Raw genomic sequence first — 27,656 nt, forward strand, 5'->3', positions numbered from 1 at the left:
ACTAGCCTATTGGTCCCAAGCAAATCGATTAACGAACCCCATTCTTGTCAAAATTCTAGAACTACACAATGTTTGTTTTGATTCGCTATGAAAGTTTGACAGATAAAATGAGGGGTTAGTGGATTTTCCTATGTTTCGAGGGGTGAATCGATTAGCTTGGGACCGAAGATAGTACCAGAGCTGAGCCAAAAAGTTGAGCACGTTTATTCGGGACTTTCTGGTCTTAGAGTTACCTCTCTGTTAAAGCTGTCTTTTGAACAGTAATCTAATGAATTTTGTTTGATGAATTGAAGATTTATGCATCTTGACGAAGTTTGTAACGGACGATTTTGTATGGATAGCTGTCATAACGAATTTTTTAATAATTATTGTAGCACCGCAAAAACTATTTTGTTCACCACGATTTTGATGATGGACTTTTAATATTTGATTTAATAGTAGTAGTTAATTTCATATTTGATGAACAAAAAATGGAACATTGGAAGATGCCTTGAATTAGTAGCGAGATTAGTAGCACAAACGAAGCGACAGACGGAGCTGCTCGAAAACTTTGGTGACGAACCTGCTATTGCAATTTTTCAGTGTACCACTGGCAACACTACTACCAACCGGTGGAAACTAACGATTTTAAATTGGCTCACTGCTTGACTAGCCTATTGGTCCCAAGCAAATCGAATAACGTACCCCATTCTAGTCGAAATTCTAGTACTTACTACTTGCGTTCTAGTCAAGGGCCAAGCGCACAGGTTTAGTGGGTCGGGAGTACAATTCTCCCATCCCCACACCCTGAGTTACTTTCTCAGGTGCCTGTGAGCAGATTCCCCCTGTATAAAAAAGACTAGAAGGTCCCGAAATAACGTGCTAAAATTTTAAAGCTCTGGTACTTCGGTCCCAAGCTAATCGATTCACCCCTCGAAACATAGGAAAATCCACTAACCCCTCATTTTATCTGTCAAACTTTCATAGCGAATCAAAATAAACATTGCTTGGAACCAATAAGCTAGTCAAGTAGTGAGCCAATTTAAATCGTTAGTTTCGTATTGATTGTTGATTGTACAACATGGCAAAACTAAATTTACTGGAATGTTTTGGTTCTATCTCTTTCATTCTACTCAAAACTGAAATGCATAAAAAAATACAAAAGGATACACTATTTGCACACTGTCAAAGAACATTGCACACAAAATCAACTTTGTTCAAATCAAAACAAAAATACTAGCCCATCTGGTTTGAATTTGGTACCGCGAAAGCTTACAGGCATACCACGCCAGTAGGTAACCAAATCGATCACTCAAGTAGAATACCGTTGCTAGAGCCTGTGCTCGAAAGCTGTATGACAACCTGCTGACCAAGTCCGATGGGTGCAAACTTATGGATGATGAAACCTATGTAAAGACCGACTTCGGACAGCTTCCAGGACCAAAATTTTACAAGGCGAAGGCTCAAGGGGTGTCCCTGGCAGATCAAATATATGATCTAGCAGGGAATTTGCAGCTACGGCCAGAAGACAAAGATTTTCATCACTGAGAAAATGATCAACTCGGAGGTTTACAAAGCCGAATGTCTCCAGAAGCAAATTCTGCCCTTCATCCAGTCACATGACGGTCCGGTGACATTTTGGCCGGATCTTGCGAGTTGTCACTACAGCCGGGAAGTACAACACTGGTACAATGGCAGCGGAGTCCAGTTTGTTTCGAAAACCTTCAATCTACCCAATTGTCCTCAGTTCAGGCCCTGGGTAATTATGAAGAGGACACTGAAGGTTAAAGATACAGTCATCAAAACGGCAGCTCAGATGAAAAATTTGTGGGATGCTGGTAAATATCACGGCCGTCATTTGATAATGATAAAACAGGTCCTCCCACTATCACGAGACGAAACTACCTACCATTAGCTTTCTTGTCATTTTCCAATGATCAAGCACTCATGAGAATAATTCTAATGCGATTTTGACATCAAAATTTCTAACTGATTTTGATGAATTTAAGCAAGCAGCCTTATGTAATCGGTAAAGTGAATACATTTTTAAGATTTCCTCGGTACAAGTAACTTTAATAGCAATAAATGACCTTGTAATTACGATGATCTTAACACTGTCACGTTCTGTCATGACAAAAAATTCGATGAGATTTTAATCTCTTTCATCGTTTTCTCATCCGATGATAGTGACTGAAGTATCTCTTTAAATATCGCGTGAGTTCTTTCATTGAAAATGACATTTGCCAGCCCTGCTTGAGTGAAAACCGTTTTCAAATCCGAAATAGACCCAAATGATGTTGTTCCATTACTATGTGGGCCATGCTTTATTGGAATGATCGTTCAAGCTCAAATGGTTCAAATAGGTAAATTTGGAGAGAAGTCTCCGCAAATGACAAATTTATTACATTGGACAATTTCTCCTTCCTTGATGATCACCACGCTACATCTCGTCAAACAAACGTTCATTTATGCTCCCCTGTTGGATGTTAACGATATGCTGCGCACTACCAACACCCAACCTTATCCTTGTGTACCGAACAACTTGTAGCTTCGGTGGGACATCGTGTTGCTGATGCTGCTGCTATCATCGCACCACCTCCTCCGTAATACGGACGACAACCATCCGCCGCACATGTCGGTGTGGGTCCTCCTCCCGGCCACCTACCACCGGCAGACGCGAGCAACCTGCCGAGCTTCGTATCGTATCGTCGATATATGTGTATAAAAGCATAGCCCATTGCCATGGTGAACCGCAGTGTCGAAGGAACAACAGCAGCCGGCGTTTGATGCCCCAACAGAACGACTCGGACGACCACCGGAACAGAACAGCATAGAACGAGCTAGCTATAATCCTCGTTGAGTGTTAGAACCACAATTTGACGGTTTTTTTTTTGTTTTCTGCTGGCAAGACGTGTTTGAAAGTGAACTAGATCGGCATTTTGGAGGATCGGAACGGCGACATTTTCGTTGGCAGTGCCAACAGTGACTTGGTGTGATTATTTTTGAGTGAAGTGTGAAGCTCCCAACGGAAGGGATATAAATCTGTGGCAATTGGAAATTCTTTTCGTCGGAGTGGTGATTGTGTGTAATTGCGGAATTCGGCATTTCAAGAGGTGAGTTTTGAACTGGCAGCGGGACGGGGAACAATATTTGTGCAATCATTCAGGATTAGCGTCTGTTTAGGATTGGTGGAGATGTGGCGTGGAAAGACCCGGATGTTAACAATTATTTTATACTATTCGTTTGGTCGTTTTTTGCTGTTCTGAAAACATTTGAGGAAAATTGCAATAGCGTGATAATGGACTGATTTCCGCGGAACCTATTATCGGAAGGGAACCATGCGGGAAATAATTAAATCTTGCGTGCAAATATGTTGATGACCTGAGTTAAACGAAATGAAAGTGAAACAATGAATGTTTTTTTTTGTAAGAATGTATCACAAATCATAGTTGTGCAGGTGGAAAATCCGTCCACTAATGTTGACCTATTTCCTGGAAAATTGCTCATGAGGTAAATCGAGCGATTCTGATGCAATATGAAGCCATTCGTAAATCGGTGGCGAATTGATCACTGTTTAATTTAAATACCGAACCAAATTTCTACAAAATAGAGGACATTGACGAACTAATGGTTTTTAAAGCAGCTCGTTCTGCATGATTATTCGTCATATTGGATGTATTGCTTATTTTTGGGAATGTTTTGAAATTTGGAAATGTAGAAATGGGGTGAAATTGGTCAAGTAGCTTTCCTTGTGCGAAGTGTATTTCAAGCAAAAATGCCAAAATAGTTTCTTAAGGGGAAGTTCACCGGTCCGAAAAAAAATAATAACGTTTTGATTTTTCTAAAAATATTGAAAAAAGGTATCAAAAATCTAAAAAAATCACATTTTTTCTAATTTTTCAAAGAAAATTCACGTGCAAAAACGTTTTTTATAAGTCATTATGGCATAAAGTTGGACTCAAAAAATTACAAAACATCGACTTTTCGGTTTTTCTGAGAGTCCATTGAAAATATGATGAGATAGAAACAATATTTTTACATGTAATTTTTGACAAAAATCTAAGGAAGAAACTGATTTTCTTGGATTTTTGATAATTTTTCCCTATGTTTTTAGAAAAATAAAAACGAACTGAAATTTTTTTTTATTTTCGGGCCGGTAAGCTTTCCCTTAAAATACACAGTTACCTACAAGCATTAAGTTAGCATTATTAAAAATCGTTAGAAATTTGACAAAAATCCTCTAATTTCTTGGCATTGAAAATTTAGAAATCATTACATTTTTAATACTTTGATACTTCAGTAATACGAACCTTAGTCAAAAATCCAATGATCAGCTAATGATAACAGTCGATGCAGCCCTATAATCGTTGGTTTGAATGATGATGTTGTATGCCTCAATCAACTTCAAGTGCAAGATATTTTGCGAACTTTAAAAAATTTAGACGCCTCAAAAGGTCCTGGACCTGACGCAATTCCTCCAGTATTTATTAAATGTCTAGCAATGGAACAACTGCTCCATTGTTCTGGATTTTTAATATGTCCCTGGAATCTGGAACCTTCCCAAAAACTTGGATCAGCTCATTCCTAGTGCCTATCTTTAAATCTGGTCGAAAATCTGACGTACGTAATTATCGTGGTATAGCCATTATCTCTTGCATTCCTAAACTTTTCGAGGCAATTGTCAACGAAAAATTATTTCTCCAAATCAAAAATAGACTTACTGACATGCAACACGGCTTTTTCAAGGGTCGCTCGACCTCGACAAATTACTTGAATTTATAGACTATTCATTGAATGCAATGGATAATGGAAACCACGTAGAAGCTCTCTATACAGACTTTAGCAAAGCATTTGACCGCATAGACATACCAATGCTGCTTTTTAAATTGCAAAAAAAAACTGGAATTGAGTCAGGGCTCCTCAAATGGCTTGAATTATATTTAACTAACCGCCAACAAATAATTAAATTCAACGGAAAGAAATCGAGTCCAATTCAAGTCACTTCAGGCGTCCCCCAAGGCTCTCATTTGGGACCTCTTCTTTTTATTCTATACGTAAACGACATTTCTTTCATTCTCAAAAAACTTAAATTGCTTATTTATGCCGACGACATGAAGCTCTTTTTGGAAACAAGAAATGAAGAAGACATCAATATATTCCGGAATGAAATAAACATATTCTACATATGGTGCAAAAAAAGTCTACTAGAATTGAATGTAAAAAAATGCAACTTAATTTGATTTAGCAGGAAAAGAACAATTTCAAATATTTCAATTGCACTAGGAAATAAAAATGTAGCAAAATGTGAAAGAGTTAGGGATTTAGGAATTATCTTAGATTCTAAACTAACTTTCATAGACCATTACAACACAGGGCAAATAACATGCTAGGCTTTATCAAGCGCTTTCGCTATAACTTTCAGGACCCATACACAATTAAAACACTATATATTGCCTATGTGAGGTCAATACTGGAATATTTCAGCATTGTATGGTCTCCTTTTTCAATCACTCACGAAGAAAGACTAGAATCCGTACAAAAACAATTTCTATTATACGCTCTTCGTAAATTAGGTTGGACATCATTTCCTTTTCCATCATATGAAACACGCTGCATTCTTATAAACATACAAACATTAAAAGAGCGTCGTGAATATGCAATGGTTTCATTTGTAAACGATATCGTTTCGCAGCGCATTGACTCCACAGAACTTTTATCAAAATTAAATTTCCATGCACCTACTCGGCAACTCCGAAATCGAAATTTATTTGCCATAAAACATCATGGCATAAATTATGCAAAATATAGGCCATTAAACCGCATGATGGCCTCTTACAATCAATACTGTTAAACCATTGACTTTACAATGTCTCGGCATAAACTAAAACAATATTTTTACTCCATAAGGCATTATAACTCATAAAAAAATAGGAAAGCTGACACTGCTTAGTTTTTATTAAAGACAAAATTATACTTTTAACCTTTTGTCCAAAGTTGACGAAATAAATAAATAAATTTAAGAAAACAAAACTGTATTCGAATATGTACTAGTCTACGTTGGTTGACGAAATAAAATAAATAAATAAATAAAAAAGCATGCTATTAGACGAAAGTAAAATAAAGTAGAGATTTAGGCAGTAAAATATACTTTTTTATGAGAAAAACTCTTCACAACAATCGTTAGATTCCATTGATGAAATACTATCAATATTTCTCTACATAGATATCTATTGCCAAAAAATCAAGGCAACAGCTGAATATGCAAGGCATTTTGATAAATTTTACCATTCTTCTTCTCCTTCTTCTTCTTCTTTTCCTCTTCTTCTTATTCTTCTTCTTCGCATTTCATGCTTATTGCTTAACGCATGCTCTCAACTTAGTGTTGTAGATGCACTTCCACAGTTATTAATTGAGCGCTTACGATGCCGGTACCATTTTTGTGTGCAAGTTCAATCATCATACTCTATGCCCAGGGAATTCTAGATATTTTCCAACCCTTAAAATGTGTAGACTGGACCGAGAATCGCGCTGATTTTAATGATTTGGAAAAGCAGTAGAATATCGGAAAGGCTAGGAAAAAATAGGACAACATCATTATTTAAAACTTTTGCTGAGGAAAAGAAAAAAAATATCCTGAAATAAAAATTTTGGGTAACAAACGGGTTGGGTAATTTAACGAGTTGTTCATATTGGAACAGATTCATTACTTTGACGATTTCCTTCGGAAGGCTTGTTGCCTGACAAAACGGTTGCTACGACTACCATGACAAACTCGCTCTGTAACAAAGCTCGATCCGAGTGGTAGAAAGATAATGATATATTGCTTGCCTGCTTTGTTGCAATATACACGGATGAGGACATAGCTTGATATGAATCGGGAAAAGACATAACAAAAAAATTCCCATTAACACACGTGTATCATCTTCGGCTTTACTTCGTGAAGCAGCTTGCCAACAATTTGCTCGTTTCCTTCTACCGCCCCGAATGAGTTGTGTCGCACGAGCTGCTTGTCATGAAAAAGAACGGTGAAGATTATATCATTATTGTTTTCCACTTCTGACATAGCGTTATTATTCGGTTCGTTGATCGCTTGTTATTTTGTCATTTGGAGATATTTTTGATTCCTTGTGTGTGACTATGGTTGATGGCTGGGTTAAAATTCCAGTCCGGTCTAAAGGGTGGAACAGTTAAAAATTGGACAATCATGGTTAAGTGCACACTGGTTATGTTATTGTATAATTTTTTTTTGTTTATTACTTTATTTGATAAGGCTCAACCGAATTAACTTTACAGAGCCGAGGATGCTTGGTTACTATACAATACATCTTAAAACTATAGTCAAAAGGTACAACACAATAAACACTTTATCTTCCGCTATCCAAAAAGCCTCCTCCATCAGAACTGGAGCCGGTTCCAGTAGGTTCATTGTACGGCGGTTACGCCAACGAGGGTCAGAGCGCGTCCATTGCAGCAATGGCCGCAAAACGTGGTCAGCACTCACACACTCATGCTTTCCAAAGTCGACGACACATCGACCAAAAGAACTGCTGATGAAGAACAATGAGGAGGACCACACAATGGTTGCTGCCGGGAAAACAGACGATCGCGTGGCACACATCGAGAGTGGCCTGCTTTTGTCGACAGCCGAGTGAACACTGATGTTATTGTATAAATGACCAAACTTTATTTCTTTTGGAAGTTCAATGACTACACAATCGCAGGAAAATTATTTGATAAGGCTTCCGATTTTCCAAATGCGAATTTTCGGGCTTAACGTTTCACACCTTCCATCAGATGTTGTATCGCTGTTGTATCAACCTTATTTGATGCTGAACGTTGATTTGCTTTGAACTGTTTTTAATTTCCAACTGATTTTTGAGTTTTCTTGAGGTTCCGCTTAACGATTGCCCAATTTTGCAGCTCCGGCGAGTTTGGAGGGTTTTTATCCTTGGCCGAAAAAGCACGGAACAATTCAGGTTCAATTGGCTAAACTTGGTGAGTTCGTTACATTTTGCAAATTTTTATCTTTTCAAACCAGTAACGTTGGAAGATCACCTTTTTGTGGTGCGTTACTAGTATAAGATCTACCACCGAACTCTAGTCGTGACAACTTCAAACTAGGGAATCAGGATTTTCCAGTAATCAAAGGATCACATTTTAGTCCTTGTTACTTTTTATGACTTGATAATAGTGACAAGACTCGGATAGTGACCACCGCCGTTATGCATTTCTATATTGTATATTTCAAATCAAAAGTATTGTTTCTGTTCATAGAATTTACATAATCCTTTTCCCTTTGTCCTTCTGCTTTTCCTTTCCCTCTTCTTTTTTCAGAAAGCGAGTAATGGCGCTATAGCCATAAGCCATAAAAAGGCTAGGACAAGAGTTAGTGCTCATGTCCCAATCGTCAGAAGAAAATGGAGCACCTTTCTAGGTTTGATGCTTCCAACGACCAACCAATCATATAATTACGAAAATCGGAACGTACGGTACGAGATGTCCACGTTTTATCCCGTTTTAGGCCCAATGTTTTCTGAATTATCTTGCCCCTTAAATACTGCACGGTAGGCCTGGCCGTTTTGATATGTGTGACGCATCTTCGATGTGAAACATAAATCAAATAGACAAGAAAAATGATGGAGGTATATCCATCATTTTCCAGGATGCTTTCAAGAGCTGGCTGTGTTGGTGTTAGATTAGATTAGATTGGCCGAAAAAGCACGGAACAATTGTGTTACTTCAAAAAAGGTGACAATCGTTTTTTCAAACATATCTTTCCATTAATATCTTGGTTGACAATTCCAGTTGTCACAAAAATCTCGCTTTTTAGCCCACAGGGGCAAATTGCCTGCCAAACCAAATATTTTTTCGGGAACTTTGATAAAATTTTTCTGCTTAAACTTATCTTGAACCTTACACACTTAGATTTTTTACCGAGATGGGCACCACCGAGCAGCTCGGTATTTTGTTTTGCTGGATCTCAGTTAAAACATACCGAGATTCAGATAACAAACGGGAATTTTGCCGAGATCTTACCTAACAAACAAAAATGTTGCTGAATCTCCGCAAGTTTTTCACTGAGATTCAGCAAAATAAAATGCCGAGTTGCTCGGTGGGGCCCATTCTCGGCAAAAAATCTAAGTGTGTACCTTTTCCGGTAGCCGTGTAAACTCTGGACCAAGGAGCTACTTAAAATGTCGGAATAATTTGGTATGCGCGAACAAAATTTTGATACGCTGTTCCTCTTGCTTCGATGCCATTTTGGCAACTCAATGGAAAATGCAAAAACAAAATCGTACGCACAGACCTACTAAATGAGGGGTGCTCAAGTTTTTTTTAATGTACGATTAACAAAAATTCACCTAATTTGAGCCGACCAATTTTGGACCGTTCCACCCTTTAGGAACTTTTCGGTTTAGAAAATTTCTTGACATCGTTGGACATTATGTATCATTGTACTTGCCTCACAATCTACTAATGCATAAATGGTATAGTGCAAATTAATGCTTCATTCATGACCTTTAAATTATTGTTTCTGCCATATTTTCAACTACATTTAAGCACATTTAACCTCTGATTAACATGACTGATAAGCAGTACTGTGTGCTGTCAACAATGTCACTAATGTACAGTGGGACCATTCTGAAAAAAAACGGTCAAAACTCTTTTCCCACAGTTCCCGATGTTTTAGCGTTTAGGTGTCTTCGAAGAAGTTTCTTAAAATGCTATTCTACATCTTTGGAAATATGCACCTGTAATTACAAGATAATAGGTTTATGTCTTGGGCAAAGTTGTAGATCATCACCTATCACCGAAAAATCGAACCAATCATGTTTGGCTATGTTCTCTACGGAAGCTGTCTTGCTCGTGTAGAGCACATAAAGGATCTCGGCGTTTCCTTGGACTGCAGACTCACTTTCATAATCAACTACAATGACATCATCTCCAGAGCTAATCGACCATTGGGCTTTATTTTCAAAACTGCCGACGAGTTCCGTGACCCACTATGCCTCAGGTCACTCTGCTGCTCGATTGTGCGATCCTTATTGGAGTCATGTTTAGTTGTTTGGTGCCCTTTCCATGCTAGCTGGATCACTAGAATTGAATCCGTTCAACGCAAGTTTGTGAGATATGCTCTTCGTTTCTTCAACTGGCGTGACCCAACGAACTTGCCACCGTACGAGAAGCGTTACCGTCTCCTGGGAATCGAACCATTAGAGGTGAGACGGACGGTCGCTCAAGCTATGTTCACTTGAAAACTGCTTACGGGTGACATTGACTGTCCAACACTGCTGGCTCAGCTAAATATGTATGCCCCTGAGAGGCCTCTTCGTCAACGACTTTCTGTTTTTGGAACCACGGCGCCGAAATTATACACAACACGAGCCAATTCAAACAATCAGCTGGCAATTCAACAGCAATCAAATCAAAATCATCCTCCACACCAAAGCGGACTACAACAAAGTTTTGGCTTTCCTGAAGAATTCCAAAGTAGAATTTTTCACACACGACATGATGATGATGGTCCCACCTCTTACCCCTACAAAGGTTTGAGCTGGACGATTTATCTTTAAGATAATTAAATATGACAATTTAACCAGATTTGCAAACAAAATCCAACTGGTTACAGTTACACATATAAATTCCCTCTAGAGTTTACAGTTGCTTCACAGCGATATAAATATGGAAAAGCTCAGGCGTCCACCTCTTAGTTCGCCTTTGTGTCCACCTAAATTATTCATAAGTATTACAAGCAATCAAGAGTTAATGAACAATCAACAAAGCATCCTATTACACTAGCAACCCCGCAATCTGATGCTATCATAATTTTCAGCAATGTCAGGAATGCTCACGAAGGTGATCGAAGCTGAAATTAAAGACCGGTACTAGCTGGCCCCCATCGCCGTCTTCCGGATCAAGAGGAGGATCGAAAGCCAGAGGAAGTAGCAGGATTGCCTTTTCCAGGGACATTTTAAGAAGGGGACGGTGACGCTTAATGCGTTGCAAGCAATCCGCTCCCTCTTCAACGTCATCATCCGTTGGGAGTTCTACCGTGGTGGCCGCCGCCATGTAACGCAGTGTCAGCGCTGCCTCAACTTCGGGCACGGCACCCGAAACTGTAACACCAACCCACACTGTAGCTTCTGCACCAAGGATCATGCCTCCTCCGACTGCCCAGAGGAGAAAGCAAATGCGATTTGGTGAGCATATTGCCAAATCGCACTTGCTTTGCTTCAACGTCCAAAGTCCGCTCGAAGTTCAGGTTGAGCAATGCGTACTCAACCTTGATTCCTCCTCTTGTGCTATCCCTCCAGAGGATAGAATCACAGTGGAACAGATTTGCTCAGCGCTGAAATGCACCAAAAACATGAAGGCCCCCGGATTCGACGAAATATTTAACCTAGTGTTGAAAAATCTTAGCATGAAGGTTCACTCTCTGCTGGCTGCTGTCTTCAACAGATGCTTGGAACTGCACTACTTTCCAAGCATCTGGAAAGTAGCAAAAATCATACCTATCCGCAAACTCGGGTAGGACCCAACGCTAGCTTCAAGCTACATACCGATCAGCCTCCTTTCAGCGCTGAGCAAATTGTTCGAGAAACTTATTCTCAATCGTTTGCTCAAGTTTGTCGAGGAACACAACATTCTCCTACCGGAACAGCTCGGGTTCAGGAAGGGGCACTCTACAAATCATCAGTAGTATAGTACTAGTATAGTAATAGTACGGGTGATGAATAGCATCCGAAGTAACAAAGCTGTATCCAAGTCCACAGCCATGGCATTGTTAGACGTTGAGAAAGCGTTTGACAATGTCTGGCACGATGGGTTTGTATACAAGCTTTGTAACTTCAACTATCCTTTGCATCTTGTTACAATCACCCCAACCCGTGACTACCTTCAGCAGGGTGCGTGTTCTTCCTGTTCGCAGATGATACCGCAATAACCGTCAAGGAGCAAACAAACAAGCTCCAACGATGCCTTGACGCCTTTGCTGATTATGCCACCACGTGGAAAATCAAAATCAATGCCTCCAAAACACAAACAATCATGTTCCTCCATCGACAATCACCCAAACTAAAACCGGCTCCCTCTTGTACTGTAATCATGGATGGCACTAGGGTTGAGTGGTCCGCCGAAGTAACCTATCTCGGAATGTTGTTTGACGAAAAGCTCCTATTCCGCTCGCATGTGGAGAATCTACACACTTAATCTAGCTCGGTAAAATCTCCAACAGCCGATTACCTCGGCATTTACTTTTGCTGATATCTCTGCAAAGTATCTGTTTGTTAGCTGATATCTCAGCAAAATGTTATTTGTTAGCTGAGTCTCGGCAATTGTTTTACTGAGTCTCAGCAGTATAAATTGCAGAACTACTCGGTTGTTGGAATCTCGGCGAAAAAATTTAAGTGTGTATAAGTGATGTGCAGTAGACATTAGACTGATGCAAAATTTGACTTTTTCGCTCCACAGTGCTTAAATGGTTTCAAATCGGGTCCTGACTAGCCTCTCAAAGTTACAACTCATTTGGTTAGAAACAGACTTCGCACAAGCCATTTGAAGTTTACATGTAAATTACTATGGGAAATCTCAACTTTTTGTTCATTGCCTTCTAGTCTTTTTCCATATTGAGCTGCGAAACAGTTCGACAGCCATTCTTATAGAAAATTTTTTCAGCTACAACTTTGCTCAAGATCGTTTCTATGTAAAACAAGACAGGAAAAAGTTATTAATTATTTAAGAGATTGGTAAACTTATGACAAGATCAAGCAGCTGCTCTGTAGGCAACACTGTATTTTGTAGTGTGACATAGTATTCATGATTTTGGTGTCCTATTCAACGCCCAGAAACACCAATGTTGCCTGCTGAGCAGTTGATTGAGCATGATCATAAGACATCAGCGCATTGAACCATTGATAACTTTCGATTCTTGCATTTAATCAAAAAAAGGTCTTCAGTTAAGTTGTAGCTGAGGAAATTTCTTACAATTACAGTTGAAAGCTTTTGAAGCAGACCAATATGGTGAATTATAAGATAGACATGAACCAAAATCTTGGTTTTACCATAGTAATTCCCATACAAACTTCAAATGGTTTGTGCCATCTCAGTTTCTCACCAAATGGATTCAAATTTTGAGAAGTTATTCAGGATCCAATTTGGAATCGTTTAAGTATTGTGGAGCGAAAATTTCAAATTTTGCATCACTCTACTAGACATTTTATAAATCTGTTTGAAGCACATGCATAAAAAATATTTAAAAAATAGTCAATCACCATTAGAATATACTACCTTATCGGGGCATGCAGCGGAGACAAGCCAAATTCAAACGTTGATTTGCTCACAGACATCGCTTCAATGTAGTTAAAGTGCTTTGGCGACGCTTGACAAACCCAGCATCAATCCTTTAAATTTGTCGAACCTCTTAAAGGAATCCCTTTATGAAGAGCTTTGAGTGGGTTGGTTTATTTCCTTTAAATTCCGTTATAATTGGTTATCTTTTGACTACTTGCAGACTTCATCAATGCCAAGTACTCAACACCACAATTAAACCCAGCATTTCTGTGAAAAGATTCCGGTCAAGGTGCTGCAAACTTTCCATCGATCATGCTACAAATCATCGTATGATGGATTTGGAAATTTGAGATCAAGCTTGGAACCAAGTTTTCAATGTGTGGAGTAGGTCACTCAGTGTGCCGCAAGTGTGCCACAGGTGTACCGATTATGTCAGCAGTGCCAGTCATACACTGAACGAAAACATACGCAATACTTTGACTGATTATTGTATCGTTCAAACCCTCTAACAATATGCTGTCGAATTTCGGATGATTTCCTTATGGTTGAATTCGTCATCAACTGATAAGCATCCATATGGCTGTCCTCCAAATATAGGATGATATTTATTTGAAAATAGGCTGTAAAACATATAAAGTTCAGGTATATTCAGAGGACAACAATTTAAGGATAGGGTGACTTACAAATGCTTTAGATTAGACAATGAATTCGATTGTTTATATTTCCATATTGAATAGCCATGAACAGCCATTCATCATGAATACATAAACTACTTGTTGGTAGAGGAAACTTCCTCCACCATGAAATAAACAATCTACGGTTTCCACGATTAACCAATGTTCGTACTACCTCTGATAGCGATGACTATGCTTCCACCTTGTTTGTCTGCTCAGAGCCAGTGCTGTAAATTTTCATATAATTCGATTGAAGATGAACCAATACAACCATTCAATCAATTGTATGTAAACGAATTCTCCCCACAGACCATTACTTCATCTTCTCGGATAGTCTCAGTTCGATTGAGGCTATTCGGTCGATGAAACAAGGTAGGCACTCATCTTATTTCCTTTCAAAGGTAAGGGAGCAGATGTGTGTGCTGGTCGAAAGATCATATATGATTACCTTTGTATGGGTCCCCTCACATTGCTCAATCCCAGGCAATGAGAAGGCGGACTCTCTCGCAAAGGTGGGCGCGCAGGAAGGCGAATTGTATGACAGGCAAATTTCACACGATGAATTTTACCATTTAGTGCGTCAGAGTACCCTTTCGAGTTGGCAAACCGATTGGGACACTGGAAATCTTGGACGGTGGTTACATTCAATTATTCCTAATGTTTCTTCGAGAGCGTGGTTTAAAGGCTTGGACTTAAGTCGTGACTTCATTCGCGTGATGAGTAGACTTATGTCCAACCACTACTCGCTAGATGCTCATCTCAATAGAATAAACCTCGTGGACAGCAACATCTGTCGGTGTGGAAACGGTTACGATGACATCGAACACGCAGTTTGGCAATGTACGGATAATGAAGCCGCCAGAGAGCGACTTTTGAATACCCTCGAGGCCCAAGGAAGACAACCCTATGTTCCTATCAGAGACGTGTTGGCAACCCGTAATCTCTGCTATATGCAGTCCGTTTATGTTTTTCTTCAAATGTCTAGTATAAGAATTTAATTCCTTTTGTCTTTTGTCTCTCTTTATTAGTTTTTGTTTGTCTTGTCCCCCCGTCTCGATGAGTCTCATCGTCGCCCACTGGTCACCCACCATAGCCGGTCGAACTCCGGACGAAGCTAGAACAGCACTACCGTTCATACTGGCGACAACGCTCTGATGAGACAACGTTACCCTACCCCAAGCTCCTCCCCTGATCCTATCCTTCGAAAATGTACCCTTCTAACCTCGAGTAAGCCGCGAGTAATCGGCCCAACTCCTACTAGACATAGAATTAAGTGAATTTTGTTACACACAGTGAACAATGAATTATCGGCTCCGTAAAGCTAACGCGATTGAGCCTTCCAAATAAACGAACTAGATAAAAAAAAAACGAATTCTCATATGACCATAATTTTAAGAGCCCCTATCTCATTCGAAGCTCATTGTCACTGTCAATTGAGTCACTAACTATAATTTGTGGAGTATGGAAGAAATTCAGCAAAATGGTCCCGAACAGACAAGTCGACCCGATGTCGGATCAATGTAAGGCTAATTTAAGGTCGATGTCGACCCAATATCGTGTTCTTGTCGGGTCAATTTTGGGTTTATGTCGGGTCAATGTCGGGTCAATGTCGGGTCAATGTCGGGTCAATGTCGGGTTGGGTTTGGTAGAAGTCAGGTTGGTGTCGGGTTGGCTTAGCTTTTTCGCCGGAATGTCGACCAGAGCTCCGTTTATGTGTAGGTTGCACTCAATTGAATGATATACAGCGTTTCTCAAATGAGAATGATCCATGCCTTCGTCAAATGACTAAGCAACTGATATCACCCATTCGGAGGAGGTCCCCTTTGATAGCGAATAGCTACTTTTCTCATTTTCATCAAAAATGTTCAAATGATTTTGAGAATTTACAGCACTGCTCAGAGCAGCAAATGACGTTCCATAGAATTATTTACATCATCGTTTTGAATGATTTGCGTTATGGGGCTGAACCAATACGAAATGCATTTCAATTTAAGATGACTATCATTCTGCAGAGAGCATTATGCATTCCAACTGAAGGCCCTATTCCTTCTCATAACAATGTTCATCCTGTATTTGATTGGAAAATCATCATATTTAATAACAACCGTCATCCGGTTGCAGCTATCATTCGAAAATGTGATTTCGATGTTTCGATTTCAATGGTCTGAGGTTTCATTCGAACAGAGGACGGTATTTTGGTACAGATTCAACGTCTCTGGATAGTAGCTAGCACCGTGATGGACTTCACCGCCTTAGGCTCTGAACCATTTGGTGGATTTTTTTTAACTTTTGGTTAAAATTTGACAGATGGAAAGTTATCGATTAACCCTGCTATCTGAGCGTAGTCCTTTCTGACAGACAAGAAGTTAAATTTTGACAACCGCGGCTGAGTTCTGCTCGAAAACCGATCGATCGGAAACACAGGGATCTTCGAACATAAGAAATAATTTTCGAAATGTCACCACGAGTTCAATTTAACCTAAGATGAAAAGGAGACAACTGACTTCTTACTCTTTTATCTCTATCTCTATCTCTATCTATATCTATTTCTATCTCTATCTTACGCACTTCAAATCGGCCAATCACGAGCTGGTTCGCGTTTGACAGAAAAGTGGTTCGTTTTCGCCCCCGTATTGTCCACTCTTCTCTTATGGTGGTAAGCTCCAACCGGTATTATCCTCGGATTAAATCCCGATCAAGAATGTCCGGCTGGTTTGATGTCGACATCAGAGTTAATCAACATAATTCTGAGCAAACATTTTTCAGATCATACAAACAGGGACGGTATTAAAAGTTAATCCGAGTTGGAGCTTACCGCCATTAGAATTTAACTCGGCAAATGGTTCACAGCCTTAGCAGGCGTTTTCAACTTTGCTGTTGAGGTTACGCTGATCCAAAGTATATTAAAGCACAGGTATAATATTCGCGACAATGTTGACGTAGTGCCCTAGCAGCACACTTTTCACTGAACAGTTCTCGTTAGTTGTATGCAACTTATTTCAGTCACAATCAAGTTGCAGTAACTTATTATAATGGATGTGTGTTGCTTGGGTGGAGTGGCACGAAAAAAGATGGAAGGGTTGTATACTAGATACGACCGCAGGGTTGGCGTTGGATAACATCTGTTATGTGTTGTACTTAATTGTGTATATTATATTTTAGGAATATTCTGCTGCTCTGCTGCTGGGTCGACGATCGGATAGACAATGATGGAACGGGCGACCTTGTTGGACGCTTATATAGTAGAACAGAAAATATCAGAGGTATCAGATACTCGCATCTGATGTCTCGGTTGGAGAAAATATAAGAATATAAAAAAAAATCAATCGATTTTCACCATCTTTAGAAAATGGTTTACTTTTAACCATTTTACAATAGTTTACAGAATGAAATCAATAGTTTTGAAACATTCAGCAAATTGCTAGAAATATTTCCAATCAATTGATGCCATTATCTCGTAAATCTATCGAGAGACGGTTGAGTTATTATCGTTCAAAATCTTTTAATTTTTCGTAACGCATCCAAAATGACTGTTTTCAATTTTGTACCCCCGTATGTTGCCGAAAGACGTTATCCAACGTCAAAAGATAAAACCAAACATAGTTATGAAGATTTCGCGGAAATGTATCAGATTCTTTATTCTCATGATTGTATGTAATTTAGAAAAAAAAAAATATATATATATTTATAGTTCAGCGAATTCGACCACATGGTCGTACAGACTGCTTAAAATGACCTATTCATATTGTATAGACTGATTTCCTAGTATTGAAATCAAATACAATGTATATGTTGGCCATAGTTGGTTCGGTGACTAGGAATCCACAGGGTTTATTGATTTCATAGCTGGCGGGCAGGAGCATGTACACATCCTGTAGTATACTGTTACAGTCGATGTTGCCGGTTAAAATGTAGAAGATGTACAACCTCTGGAGCATCAACCGCCTGCTCTCTAAACTTTGCATACCAATAAGTTCACACCGTTGATCGTAAGGTGGTAGGTTGAAGGGATCATTCCAAGGTAGACCCCGTCAAGCGTACCTGACGAAGCGTTTCTGAACTCGTTCGATTCGTTGGATATGAACATTATGATACGGAGTCCAAACCTGTACGGTAGGACACTTCGGAGTAATGAGCAATACAGCGACTTTAAAGTATAAACGTCATCGAAATGAGAGTACGAATCCAAGCATCGCATACGCTTTAGCAACTGTTAACGAGATATATTCATGAAACCTTGCTGTCAAGAATGACTACTAAATCCCTGATCGAATTGAGTCTTTCTAATGGTGAAAGCAGCAGCATGTAGTCGTTCACAATTGGAGACCGAGTACGCGTCAATGTGATGACTATACATTTACCAACGTTCGTATGCATTCCATTTTTCTGGCACCATATAGACAGCCGCTCAATGTCAGCCTACAGACATCAGTCCGTCCAGAGGTGATTGTATTGCTCTAAATATTTTCAGGTCATCCGAATACAATATCTTTTCGGTGCACCGAATATTGAATTGGTCATTTACGAAGTACACCCAGTGGAATTGCAAACGCACTGGATTTAGCCCCATGAACCTTAATGAATGCTTTACGGGACGATAGATACGATTCCAGCTAATTTATGATCCAAAATGGTAGACCAACACGATCCATTTTTAGAATGGCGAATTCGTGAGACCTTTGTCGAAGGCTCTCGAGAAATCAACATAAATAGCGTCCACTTGTTGCCGCTTTTTGATTCTATTGATGAGCTTATTGATATAAGACATAAGATTCGAGGTAGTCGAGCGTTTAAGCAGCTTTGTTAAATAATTCGTTAAAATGAAAGTATTTTGCAAAAGATTTTAGAAGTAGATATTCAGCTATCGTGTTAATCTAGCATGGAAATTAGTAACGGAAATAATTCATATTGGAGTATGTTTGCGTTTATATGTGATGGTAGTTAAAATGCTCAAAACATAACGTTTTAAAGAACTTAACGCAAATTATCAACGTAATGGATCAGAATCAAAGTATTGGATTTGATAGGCATATGTACCAAAAATGTCGACGTTTTCAATGCTCTCCGAATTTGATTTGCAAAATTAACATCAATTATTGGTTTTACATGAGATACTTCCGCATGGAATGTTTCGAAATGTTCAATCTTTTAAATGTTAAAATTAATAAAAACTGAAATAATTCCATACAACATGATTAAAGTTCATAACATGTGGTTTAATTTTGTTTAACAACAAACTTTTTGGTATGAAAGTTTGATACAGTTGAAATGTCGTGTCAAAGTTTTCAATTGAAATAACAAAATTTTCATCATAAAAATATTATTGTTTTATTTTAAGTTCTATTGCTGTGTAAATTTTACTGTTTCTAATATGTAATAGAAAGGTTCAAAAATACATTTATTATGCACTGTTCAATAATTTTTAAATCCTCCGATGCAAGAATGCTTGATCGGGCAGCTGTAGCAAACGACGCGATTTGCGATATTTCCTAGTCCAGAAGCCCGTTTATATGTAAATCTGTTTTCCAATGTAAATGTGGATTGCTTGACGAACGGGCCACTTCCACCGAATTACTGGCCACTTTCAGATGCGCATAGGAATGTTTCCACTGGGGATCCAACGAGGGATCTAACGGATACGAGAAATTGTTCTGGATCTAAAAAAAAAAACAAGGGGAAGATTTTACTTCAGATAATTTATTTTCAATGCGTTATGGTGCCTACACTTACTATCATTTTATCTGCAATCCTGCAGATTGTCTCGAATGTGGTGTGTTCGAGCGACTATGCTTCCTCTTATTAAAATCCCGCTCCATGTTCCTATTTTTGATGGATGGCGGAACTTTCCACAGGTCCAAACACTCAAGCAGGTAGATAAAATTGTCCACATTAAATCGGTTTAAAAATAACGTTTCAGGCCGCATTCGATCGCCGCGAGTGCATAATTACGTGGTCTTCCATTTGTGAATTGAAACAGATCGAATTGGGGCACATTTTACTAACGGAATTGAGGCAAACGTTTGCTAAACTCATTTGATCCCTACACACACGTGACTGTTTTCGCTCTTTATGCACTCACACTATTCTAAAACTACTCATAAATGAGTAGAAGTCCACCCAATGAAGAAGTGATTTTGATAGCTCAACAATTTTCGATCTGAAAATTTGCACTTTCAGAACTACAAGACAAAAACATAACATTTACTTTTAAATTGAAAACTACCTAGTTGTATTAAATGTTGTCATTGCTAGAATAACGAATTAGTGGATACTTTTAAATTGAAAGGTCAGTATTTTTAATGATACAATTTTTGTTTTTTGTGTGTACGAGTCTAAGTTGTAACTCATAGGTATATCACCTGTTCGTAAGCAATGACGTCACTTCAAACAGCTGTTTCAGGTAAATAGATGAATATTGCGAATAAATACAAACACCACCAAACATTTCCAAATGTCACTAACACCGCGAAGCCTATTGGGCTGAAGCTTATGTAAAAGTCATTGCCTACGAACGAGTGATATACCTATGAGGTACAGCTTGGACTCTTAGGTACTGATGCAACATGCAAAAAAATTTTGGCATTGCTGCCGTGTGGCATTTTTTCGCAACTTGTCATGGAAAAGGCCCTATGGGAGGAGTATTGAAACGAAACGCTTTAAAATTTGAGTATACGAAGGGAAAGGTAGGATCTGCAATGTTTAAAACTTGGTCTACGTGGTTTATGGACGGCCCGCAGATTGAACCTAAATGATCCTAAAGGGATCTAGATTATTTAATAGTCTAATAACTTCAAGTCCGCGCTCGGTCACAATTTGTATTGTGATTAATCAACACTTAATGGGTAAAGTATGAAATTTGAGATGATTTTGAAACAAAGGGAACTTGGAGTGTAGAGTGCACTGCCCACCGGTTGATGCTGAAGGCTGGCCAAGTAAGTGGGTTAGGGTATAATGATTTCTAAATGGATAATACTGTGCAGGTGGATATTTTATTTTATACACTCTATATTATAATCCTTGAATCAGTTTTAGGTTTTTGGATTAACAGAGGCAGAACGCGGAGGGACCGCTTAGGGAAAGCATAATGTTCACACTTGAAGGGTTCAGAGCGGCTGAGCTGTTCGGTGGTAGATTGACCTTCCTTTCAAAACCAATTTGGCTCTAGAACAATTTTAAACTTGTTTTGTATTATTCACATTTTGCAATTATTGAAAAAGCTATAAAGTAGCTTAATACAATTAATTATATGATTTGAGTAGTAGCTATACTGAAGATCCGAGAGATGTCGCCCCTTCAGTGGTAGGAAAATCATTTTTGTAGCATGGAGAATATCAGAAAATCCACGATTTGTGACTAAACATGCTTTCACAGAAGGAAACAAATAAACGAGTATTTACCTTATCACCATAGTAATGTACTCGTGCAATTTTTGTGCATCTAAAACTGCCCATAAAGACGATAATGAATAAAAACTGAAAATTTTCATGCATTTCCAAATGGTTTCCTACCATTCCCATACATTCGAAAGTGAATGGCCGTCTGGATGTGGATGATGTCAAAAACAACACGTGATTAATTAAATAGAAATAGTATAATTTCTGAGTATGTTGTTTGTGGATGCGAGTGGTGCTCAAAAAAATAAATAATAATTTACCTTCTGTTTAAGGTACTTAGAAGCGTCATGGATCTTTTTTTTTTTTTTTTTGGTTTGTTTTCCGTCGATCTTGTTTTCCGTGCTGAGCACCAATGCTACCGACGCCAGGGAGGCAGCTCTCACACCTGGACCCTACCTATCGACCCATCAACTCATGAACCGGGGACCAACGGGTTACTTCCCTTCCGAAGGAAGGCGTGATCAGAGATGTTATGCCTCAGAACATCCCGGCGGCGCTAACTGGGATTGAACCCAGGCCTGCTGGGGTGAGAAGTAATCACGCTTACCACTACACCACCGGCGCCGCTAAGCGTCATGGATCATCATTCCTTCATTGTATTTCAGCACGTCCGTTGAGGTTATGGCATGCTGACCGACAATGATTTTGAATGGGGTAAAACATATCTAAACATTGTAGAAACGTTGCACAAATTAAATCATAATCTGAAGAAAAAAAAAACACCAACTTATTTAATTATACTAAGAAAACTTCAACTTCCAACATCTAAATACAACCATAAACGAAAACGTGATACGAATTGACATGTTGACGGATGGTAATGTCTCTATGATGCTATTCTGGCAATGGGATACCTATTCTAACGCACAATGGCGTCGTCTAGCTTATTCGATAAAATCGATACATCAGTAATGTGTAATTGGCTAGTTATATCTGACAACATGCGTGCAAAAGTGATGTTTAATCTGTTAGTTACCCAAATTTAACATGAAAGCTTCGCTAACTGCCGAAATGACTGTTTGTAAATAATATACGACTTAGGCTTGATGGAATTTATTGGTGGTCGGAAGAAAAATTCAAAGGACCATATGCCTCATTCCCATTATGAAATTAACTCAAATGGAAACGCATGGTGGTTTGTGGCATCTCTAGTCGGTGAACATAGACAATTCCACTGATTTAGCATTATTTGAGCATCATTTTTACAGAGTTGAAGGCAATACTTTAATAATATAAACATCAGATTAGCTAGAGAATGTTATGGAAAGCACAAAATTGATAGCTCCGTTAGAGTACGGCAGCATGAAAATTCGAATAGAACTTGAAGTTGACATTGATTTTTAAATAAAAAGCTGTCCTATATGCTTTTTAGGCACCTCCCTGCGATCCTATTGATTTTGATATTTCAAAATAAGATTCTACAGTACTGTCGGTTTCGTGCTTCGGGCAAAATACACTCATGCGTGCCATCTGGGTGGCGTTTATTTAAACCAATCTGACGATTGTTCTTATTAAATATCGCGAGTAACTTTGCCAGTAACACCAAAACCTTCAATAATTGATCTCAAATTTGAAGAGTTTGCAAAGCGTCGCGCGTAAAGTGATTGAAAAATGTCAATTCCATTCCGATGTCTATCGCACCATGAATATTTACAGCTACTCTAGTACTACCCCTTAACAGGATGAACCGAATGTCCTCACCAACCAAGTGGCTGTCGATAAACCCATTGACTTTCCTCCGGAGTAGAATAAATAACATCGCGTGGCTTAATATTCAAAGCATGGAAACCTGTGCACCACAAGTGCGAGAAAAAAAAAAGTAACGGTGAAATTGATGATATATTCTTTTATGACACCATATTGTTATACGAGAAAGAGACAGAGAGCTCATATCAGTAGGAACTCCACAGGTGAGATGCAAGCTTCTATCTTTGCATATGATGTGCCACATTCAAACCCAGTCCAAGCCAGGTTCTGGTTGCAATAGGTGTGAAACAAAAATAATGCTAAAATTGCTGTAAAATCGTATAAATACGTGAATGGGACTTATCTCGTGAAGACAGTCAGTCGTCTTTCCGTGTGCGTACGACCTACTCATACCTCTATACTGAGTAAGGAAAAGTGCCATGCATACGGATCGGTTTTCCTTCCAACCTGTTGAGTAGATTGAGTAGGTGTGTGAACATATTAGGGGGGATGTCGTCATCTGTGTTGGGGAAAGGGAGAAAACGAAACTCAGGAATGTGTATTATTTACGATTTGCTTAATAAAATTTTCGAGAGATATATTTAATCGGTGTTCTTCGTGGGAAATTGCCTGAACATATTGGGAAATGGATTTTTTTTTCTAGATGAAAATGGGGCTGTACATGACCTGAAGCCTGTCTGCAGCTGAGGAGGAAAACGAATCTTATTGTGGAATGTGATCATAGGGTTTAGATCTAACTTCCGTCATAATAAGCACAGCCCGCACTTTACCAAAGATGAATGTTTCTATCATATATGACTTTAAAATTTAGATAACTATAATACGTACCGTTAGATTTGATTAAAAGTCACCCATTGTTAAAAATCTAACACTGCTTCTTGATTCATAGGAGTTTCAATTCAGTCCAAACACACTGCAACGTCATTGGATTCAATTCATCGTACTTTTGAACTGTCGTGGTGAACTTTTCACTGTCAGATTTTTTTTTTACCATATTTGACTTTCTTGTGAACCCCTGAGTTAAAGCGTAGAACAAAATTATGCCACAATACGTCACGTTTTTTAGGAGCTGCCATCCTCTTTATGAATTTAGGTATGATTGCACCACCTCGGTCGTAAAAATACGGTCAAACTGAAGCATGTGGCGTTGTTGTTGTTCATAACTTTATTTTTGCAGGAACTGCACTCAAAGAAAAATAAATCTCAACGTATTGATCTCAAGGATGTACTTTCTCCTTAAAGTTATCTTGGAATTCACCTAAGGATTGCTTTGAAATTAGCTCAGAATCATCTTGAAATCCTGTCGATTTTCTTTTTGATTTCTCCCCATGATTAATTATCTAAGTATTCTTAGTTTAATTCTTATAAATTTCATCATTCTAATAAATTGGGATTCTTCACAGGATTGCCTTGAAATGCTCTTTAAAATTCTATGAATTTCTGCTCAGAACTTCTTTGGATATCTCCTCGAAATTCATTGGGAATTATTTTCGAGATTTCTTTGAAACTCCCTTGGAATTTCCCTCATAATTTGTTTGTAATTTTCGTCAAAATAGATATTCCGGGATAAAATTATATATTTTTTTTCGATTTTTTATCACAATCTCGAATAAAAAATAAATTGGAAACATCCTATAAAACAAATTTTGCAATTTTCCTCAAAATAGATATTCCGGAATAAAATTATTTTTTTTTTCGATTTTTTACCACAATCTCGGATAAAAAATAAATTGGAAACATCTTACAAAACACGGGACGGGACGGGACTTGACAATCGGGTAGCGATTTAGAGCCAATTTGCTTTCAGGGCAGAGGGATCACAGTAATCTGACTGGCAGTGATGTCGGAATCAATGTTGTTAATTGTTTACATTTGCAAAAGGAAAGTTGAAAAATTGAGTGCACTGCTTGTTTTAAACGATGGATATTGTTGTCAGTTTATGGTTGTCTTTATTGTGATGAGCAAAACTGACATACAAGGAGCTAAACTGCGGTAAAAAATCCGAATCAAACCCAAATTTAAATATAAAAGACATTCTGCAATCCTGTCATCATTACTCAACTCCGTCAAACACCACGCACAAATATTCGAAGTTCTTATTTCATCAAAACCATTAAGAAGAGTGAGAAGCTCGATTGTCAAATCCCGTTCCGGGGTAATACGTACGTATCATCGACCGAGATGGTAATACCATAGAGGTAACTCTAAGACCGGAAGGTCCTGAAGAAACGTGCTCAAGTTTTGGCTCAGCCCTGGTACTCTCTTCGGTCCCAAGCTAATCGATTCACCCCTCGAAACATAGGAAAATCCACGAACCCCTCATTTTATCTGTCAAACATTCATAGCGAATCAAAACAAACATAGTGTAATACTGGAATTTAGACTACAATGGGATACGTTAATCGATTTGCTTGGGACCAATAGGCTAGTCAAGTAGTGAGCCAATTTAAAATCGTTAGTTTCGAATTGATTGTTGGTAATACTGAAGAGCCTGAATTTATAAAGAGACGACATGTCAAAATTGGAACAATCGATTATCTGTCAAAGTTATAGGAAAAGTCATTCCAATCGAGCAGAATGGTCGAATGGATAAGATGTCGCCTCTTTATAAATTCAGACTCTTTAGGTAATACCACATAGCATATATGGAACTTCTGCAAAAAAAAACTGACTAAAAGTTGACGCCTTTTTTGTGTAGCCTAAGTGGTATAACTGGTATAGAGCTTTTTGACGTTTACCCTAATAAAAAATTACCATAAACGAACGATAACCCAAATGTGTGAACTATTCCACAAATGGTTTGGATGATACCCAGAACACGTCGTTAAGCAAATTAACCATAACATTTTTATTAGGGTAATCGGCGCACACTACTGCATCATTTAAATCGAACGAGTGCGAGCAAGAGGGAAACAGATTAGTGGGAAAACAAACCGTCCATTCATCCATGTTTGCTAGATAGAGAAAGACGACTAAACGTCAAAAAGGTCTATAGTTGAACATTGATCTGTCAAAATAAGTTTTTCGTGATATTGACACTGATCGTTCATAAGGGCCAATATCGCAAACGTAGACAATGCATTCTGTCGTAAACTTCTCGTAATTCAAAGTCAATCCATGTAAGCCAGCAATTCTATCGGATAGGTGGACTCTCCCTCTACACACACTTAGAAAATAATACTGAACTCGGTTTAATTTCCTATCGAATTACTTTGGTTACCAACGAGCATATTTCGTGAAGAAGAAGACATTTATCTCATTACGCGTTGCTCATGTGCAATCTATGATACCAGTTGAAATAGACTAATAGACAGAGAAATACAAAGGTGAAATTTATGGATCTTCGAGATTAGATATAATCGGAGGTTACATAGGCCACAATTACACGACCCAGCTTTTTTTTTCCTTGATTTGTTTTTACGTCGATCTTGTTTTCCGTGCTGAGCATCAATGCTACCGACGCCAGTGAGCTCCCACAACTGGACCCTACCTATCGACCCATCAATTCATGAACCGGGTACCAACGGATTTACTTCCCTTCCGAAGAAAGGCGTGATCAGGTTATGCCTTAGAAAATTGCAGCGGCGCCGGCTGGGATTGAACCCAGGCCTGCTGGGGTGAGAGCTATTAATGCTTACTACTACACCACCGGCGCCGCTCACAACCCACCTCAATATCCCGTTCACATTACAGCGTATATCACGTGATATACGCTGTCTTGCAATTTATTTATTTCCAATTTTATTTCCATTTCGTCAAGCCAGTGTAGACTACATACAATGATTATTACAATGTTTACTTACATTAATGAGCACTCATACATCTAGTTTTCACTGCAAATCCTATATATGAGTGTTCATTGCAAGACAGCCTATATTACGTGATATAGGCTGTAATGTGAACGTGGTATAACTCTCTCAGATTTGGATGAATCTTTTCACATGTCTTCGATATATCGATATATATATAGATATGAAGTAACCGATGTGCCAGCTAATTAGCAATGAGTTATCTGGTGTTAATGGTGCTGAATATAAACATAAACAAAGCAGAAATTCATATGAGAATAACCTGCCAGTTTTACTGTGATCTGTCAAAAGTTCTTGGTAAACATAAAAGTCAGCTGATCGCAACTGTCTCGTGGACAGCTTTATTGTCTTTCTATATCCAACACACATGGATGAACGGACGGTTTGTTTTCCCACCAATCTGTTTCCCTCTTGGTCGCGCCCATTTGATTTAAATTGTGCAGTAGTGCACCACCGACAAACCGACATGACACTTAATTCTGACTTATGCCCAAAAATCGTTAACGGCTTATTTAAATGTGCAGTGATCCAAACTGTCAAAACCATAGGATATTTTTATCTAGATAAAAATAACTTCTCCAGAATAGACACGAACCAATTCATAACTTTTGCAAGCGGATTCATGGCTTAGCTAAATGTTTCTTGCGTACACGGAGCCAGATGTCAGTAGTGTGCTTTGGTCAGAAATTTTATTGTTTTTGCTATGGTCATTCATGTCGGTTTGTCGGTGAGCGCACTGCAGCTTGACGAGAGATTCAAAGACGTCGAGCTGATGGATACATTTGCTATTGCAACGCTCCTTG

The 27,656-nt window shown here is 38.7% G+C and overlaps 1 protein-coding gene across 1 annotated transcript in view; it reads left to right on the forward strand.

The window, feature by feature from the left end:
* The first annotated feature begins 2,749 nt into the window (after positions 1–2,749).
* Positions 2,750–27,656, forward strand: part of RYa (RYamide) — a 69,084-nt gene continuing 44,177 nt past the window's right edge. The window contains exon 1 of the mRNA XM_065230600.1: positions 2,750–3,092. The gene's annotated coding sequence lies outside the window, so the exon portion shown is untranslated. The remainder of the gene's footprint in view (positions 3,093–27,656) is intronic.

The sequence above is a fragment of the Ochlerotatus camptorhynchus genome, unplaced genomic scaffold, assembly GCF_037179485.1.
Source record: "Ochlerotatus camptorhynchus isolate MF236.1 unplaced genomic scaffold, CSIRO-AGI_Acam_v1.1 ptg000330l, whole genome shotgun sequence".
NCBI lineage: Eukaryota > Metazoa > Arthropoda > Insecta > Diptera > Culicidae > Ochlerotatus > Ochlerotatus camptorhynchus.